Source organism: Microcaecilia unicolor, chromosome 14 (genome assembly GCF_901765095.1).
Source record: "Microcaecilia unicolor chromosome 14, aMicUni1.1, whole genome shotgun sequence".
Lineage (NCBI taxonomy): Eukaryota > Metazoa > Chordata > Amphibia > Gymnophiona > Siphonopidae > Microcaecilia > Microcaecilia unicolor.
Window position 1 is genome coordinate 17,834,765 of NC_044044.1, and position 6,000 is coordinate 17,840,764.

Here is a 6,000-nt window from a genome sequence, read left to right on the forward strand (position 1 = left end):
CCCCCCATCTCCCGCCTTCAGCTAGCTCCCCAAAACAGGATGCAGGTGGTGGGAGGCAGTGACTTTCCGGAGACTTCACTAGACCCTGGTAAACTGCAGCAGGATGGGATGACTCAGAGACCTGCAGACTTTTCCAGCAGTCATACCGGGTGTCAGAAGAGGAGATTAGGGGGATTTTGGGATTAGAAGGAAAATCCACCTCTGCCTAGTTCCTGGAGGGACATTTGTGGTCATTCCTGTTTTGTTTGCAGATGAACTAATGCCCTAGTGCACTGTGGGACCCGCACAGTCCCTGCTTCTTTCTCAGAATGCAAAGTAGGGAGGAGGGTCAGAGGGCCACATGCATGTATGCCACAAATACATAAAGTATGGCAAAAAGGCTGAATTTTTATATACATGCAAAAAAAGACCACAAAAAGTGGAAAGAACACAAAAGTCCCACGGAACAGACAGAGTAAAACAAACAAAAAAAAAGGAGTAGGAACTGGATTGGGCTCTTCAAAACAGACCACAGACTCACAATATGGAATTAAAATGTTTATTTATTTGCTCACACCTTTTCAGAAGTAGCTCAAGGTGAATTACGTTCAGGTACTCTGTATATTTCTCTGTCCCAGGAGGGCTCACAATCTAAGTTTGTACCTGAGGCAATGGAGGGTTTTCAGGTACTCTGGATATTTCTCTGTCCCAGGAGGGCTCACAATCTAAGTTTGTACCTGAGGCAATGGAGGGTTAAGTGACTTGCCCAAGATCACAAGGAGCAGCAGTGGGATTTGAACCGGCCACCTCTGGATTGCAAGACCAGTGCTCTAACCACTAGGCCACTCCTCCACTCTGGAATCGTGCTATTCTTTGGGGTTCTACATGGAATGTCGCTACTCTTTGAGATTCTGCATGGAATCTTGTCACTCTTTAAGATTCCAGAATCTTATTTCTTTATTTAGATTTTGCTCACACCTTTTTCTGTAGTAGCTCAAAGCAAGTTACACTCTGGATATTTCTCTGTCCCAGGAGGGCTCACAATCTAAGTTTGTACCTGAGGCAATGGAGGGTTAAGTGACTTGCCCAAGATCACAAGGAGCAGCAGCAGGATTTGAACCAGCCACCTCTGGATGGCAAGTCCGGTGCTCTAACCACTAGGCCACTCCTCCACTCAATGACTTGACATGGGACCATGTTTCAGCACACACATGCCTGCCTCAGGATTCTTGATGCGTATATTAGACAATCACAGCGATCCTTGGCAATATGTCTTTCTAACCAAACATAAGCTGGTCTTTAAAAAGACCGCTGATGAGAATAACAGTGTATATAGCATGTAAATGCCGCAGCAATGCATTTACATACTATACACACTTTTACTTCCATCAACTCTTTTCTGCCCACTACCGCTACTCTGCCTGATGCTGCTGCGTTTTCAAAATGGGTGCCAAGCAGTGGTGTAGCTACATGGGGCCACGGGGGCCGACGACCCTCTCGACCCCCCCTCCCGCCGCCAACCCTCCCCCGCTGCCGCCGTCGGCTACCTTTGCTGGCGGGGGACCCCAACCCCCACCAGCCGAGGTCCTCTTCTTTCGGCGCAAGTCTTCGTTCTGTTTCTGTGAGTCTGACGTCCTGCATGCCGCCAACGGCGGCGGGGGAGGGTTGGCGGAGGGAGGGGGGGTCGAGAGGGTCGTCGGCAGTGGGGGGTCAAAGTTGGTGGTGGTGGCAGCAGGGGGGGGTCAAAATGGCGGGGGGGGGGATCGGCGGCACCGGGGGGGGGGGGGACTAAAATGTGTCCCCTCACCTCGGGCTGTGGATCCCCCTCCCGCCGAAGTCTGGCTACGCCCCTGGTGCCAAGATTTTCTGTGGTAGTATCACAGGTCTCGACAATCTCATGAGACTGCAGCAGGGAGTCTTGGCAGCCATTTTGAAAACGCAGTGGTGTGGTGCCGGGCAGAATAGCAACAGCGGGCAGGAGTGTTCTTCCTGCCTCCCAGAGGCCACTAGACCACCAGGGCCCTTCAAGATTGGGACCGGGGAGGGCCCACTGAGGCTCAAGGGGCTGTAGTGTGCGGCAGAGGGGAGGGGGAGAAAGCTTCTGAGCCCTCAGGCACTGCCCAGTTGCCAAAATGGTCAATCCATGCCTGCCTTGCTCAAGTGAGCTTACAAGCTTGCAAGCAGAAAAGAGGCAAAGAATGTGGACGGTAGGAACAAGAGAAGCAAGACACTATAGGATATTTTGAAAAAGTGGTTAAAATGAACCAAGGCCAAAGCCAGCGTTTAAGGCATCATGTTCTGTTTTCTTCCTGCAGAGGATTTCTGTCAGGAAATGATATCACCCGCTATCCATGGGTGACATCAGGCTTGGGCCACCACCGCAGGATGCAGATGTGTCTGGAACCGGGGGAAAACCCAGGGAGCCCTCACACAGATAGAATGAACCAGTGAAACTGAGAGAGGAAATCAGGGAAGAAGGAGGCAGGCTTTGGCTAGGGACTTGAAGGGCTAATGCCAGAACAGTTTGACTGCACAAGGAATAAGGGTAAGAAAACAGAATGCCCCAACAACATACTGAACCGCCTAGGAGCTAAGAAAGACAAGAAAACCTTGACTGTGCCCAGCAGGAAAAGCCCTAGGACCCTGCATGTCTAACAAAGCTCTGCTTTCTGCTCCAAAAACACAAACTCCATCCTTGGTCTTTACTCTTAGTCCTCAAGGGTCACCAATGGGTTGGTTTCAATGGCCGTTTTTGAGGCGGGAGTATTCCTGTTTCTCTTGAACCCCCTGAAGAAGCTGTTATAAGCGAAACCTGGATCCAAGTCAGAGTTAATTCGAGTAATAAAGCACTGTACTTATTATAGCGAGATGTCGTACAGAGCAGAGGAAGCAGTGATTCTTAATTTTGAACTTCATAATACTATTGCTTTTGAAAGAAGATCATGGACTTTGGATATTGTGAATTCGCTGTTAAATTATGGTGAAATGCGATGACAGATAACAGTGGCTGTAAAAGACAAATAATTAACTTATTAGTCATGTTTGTTTTCTGAGCACCTCCACTAATACCTTTTTGGCAAATTCATATATTTGATCTGCTTGGGAAATAGTTTTAGTATTATGTAACTATAGCCCAGGATTCCTTTTGTGAAATATATTATTATTGATTTAGGTCCCATTTGTAGATTTTTAAAGAATATTCCTGAGAGAGATTTTGCATGCAGTAGAGCTAAAGTATGCAAATCTCTCTCATGTGAAATCATCAGGGGTACCCTGAAAACCACAGAAAATCTTGGGCTTTTGACCCATCCCAAGCTTCACCTCTTGCTCTTCCATCACTGAGAATCTTCTCTGTTCCAGACGTTTTCTAATACTCCTAGAACTGAGGACCCTCTGTGCCTATTTCAGGCTCTACTTCACTTTCTCAGCATTGTGGATCCTCTATGCCCATCCCAGGCTTTACCCCTCACTTCCTCAGTGCTGAGGACCCTCTGTGCATATTGTAGGCTTTACTTCATTCCTCCTCCAATGCTGAGGATCCTCTGTGCTTATCCCAGGCTTTACCTCACTCTCTTTGGATCTTCTGTAACCTCAAACTCCCCCAGTGCTGAAGGTCCTCTGTGCCATTCCAGGCTTTACCCCTCACTTCCTCAGTGCTGAGGACCCTCTGTGCATATTGTAGGCTTTACCTCATTCCTCCTCCAATGCTGAGGATCCTCTGTGCCCCCCGGCTTTACCTCACTCTCTTTGGATCTTCTGTAACCTCAAACTCCCCCAGTGCTGAAGGTCCTCTGTGCCATTCCAGGCTTTTCCCCCGGTGCTGAGGATTCTCTGTGTATATTGCAGGCTTTACCTCATTCCTTCGCCAATGCTGAGGATCCTCTGGGAGCTTATCCCAGGCTTTACCTCTCTCTCTCAGAACTTTGGATCTTCTGCAACCTCTCACTCCCCCAGTGGCGTACCAAGGGGGGGGCTGTGGGGGCGGTGCACCCCGGGTGCACGCCGCTGGGAGGTGCCGCGGTGCGCGCCTGTCAGCTGAGTTTGCTAACTTCGCTGCAGCTCCCTCTGCCCCGGAACAGGTTACTTCCTGTTCCAGCCAGGGGCAGAGGGAGCTGCAGCGAAGTTAGCGAACTCAGCTGACAGGCGCGCGCCGTGGCACACCCCCCCCCCAGCGGCGTGCACCCAGGGGGGTTGTCATTTCGCCGGGGGGCGGAGGTGTCATTTTGCCGGGGGGGGGGGGTGCATCGGCGATCCACCCAGGGTGTCATGCTGGCTAGGATCGCCACTGCACTCCCCCCAGTGTTGAGGATCCTCTGTGCCCATCCCATGCTTTACCCCTCACTCCCCCAGTGCTGAGGATCCTGTGTGTCCACCCCAGGCTTTACCCCCACTCTCCCAGCACGGTGGATCTTCTGTGCCCATTCTAGACTTTACCCCTCACTCCCCCAGTGCTGAGGATCTTCTGTGCTCACCGCAGGTTTTACCTCACTCCTCTTCCAGCGCTGAGGATACTCTCTGTGCTTATCCCAGACTTTACCTCACTCCCTCAGCACCGAGGTTCTCCTGTACCCATCCTCATTCTTCAACCACTGAGGGGCCTCTGTGGTTGCCCCCTTCCCCTGGGCATAATGCCAGGTTTTGCTGAAATAACCACACCGACCAGAGGTTCTCAAAACACTTCCATTTTTTTATTTAAAAAACAAAGAAAGAAAAAAAAAAGAAACAGAGAAAAAATAAGGATCCAGCACAGTATAGTTAGAAAATCATTTGACTTCTAGCACCTCAAAATTATAACAAACAAAAGAAAGTTCAGCTTACCACAAACTCCTGGTGCAGCCCACACCACCCCATCTTATAGAAGAAACACAGATGTGAAAGAAAAAGTGTCACGAGCTTAAACAGAGAAGGGGGCCCTGGTGTGAGCTTACAAAATGTGGAGGGGTGCACTGAACGTGGATGTGGCTGGAAGCGTGGGAGAAACCTAGGGAGCCCCCCCGCACAGAGGACAACTCCACTTCCCCACAGCATCAGTTAACCCACCAAGTGTATTTGCTTCTGTTTGTAAAGCAAGAAAAATCAGTAAATCATCTCGGCCATCTGCTCCCCCTCTCCCCCAACTTCTTGAGAGAGACAACCAGCTGTCTCTATAATAATACTTATTTTTATAGCACTGCTGATAAATATTCAGGTACAATGGGACCCTTCGCCAAAGAGCTTATAAAATCTGAGTACCTGAGGCAAGGAGAGATAAAGTGACACGCCCAAGATCACAAGGAGTAGCAGTGGCAGATGTGGGAACTAACCAGCAGACCGCTTCCTATCTCTCCCCTGCTATCACTTCTTGCTCCTGAGCAAAAGATCAGCTAAAAGCATGCCCCACCCCCTAAATTAGCCTCTTTGAGGGGGGGGGGAGGGGAGTTGTTCCGCTATATAGTGCTACAGATTCCAGATCTGATTATAGTGCAGACAAAAACTCACCTTTACCCCTTTACCAGTGTCCTATCAACTCCCGGTCCACGCCTGCCCTGCCCCGCCTCGAATGAGGTGCTTTGCTTTTCCTGGCTGCCAGCTTCTCTGCTTCCCAAAGTCAAGACTGGTCACCAGTATAAGGCAGAAGAAAGGAAGTTCCCCGTGCCCTCCCCTGACCTTCACAGATGCTGGAGCAGAAATCCAGCTGCTACCATAACCTAGACAGAAAACTTAATGGCTTTGACTGCTTCTCTGCATCTCCATCCTGCACCCTATGAATAGGCAGGGAACATGTTCTGCTCCTTCTTCCCAACCTGGACTCAGGGGCGTAGCCAGACTTCAGTGGGAGGGGGTCCAGAGCCTGAGGTGAGGGAGCATATTTTAGCCCCCCCCCCCCCTGCGCCGCCAACCCCCAACCCCCCTGCCGCTTTTGCCCCCCCCCGCCCCTCCCCGTCCATTTCGACCCCCCTCCCGCTGCCGCCAACCCTCCCCCGCCACTGCCAGGTACCTTTGCTGGCGGAAGTCCCCAACCCCCACCAGCCACAGTCCCTT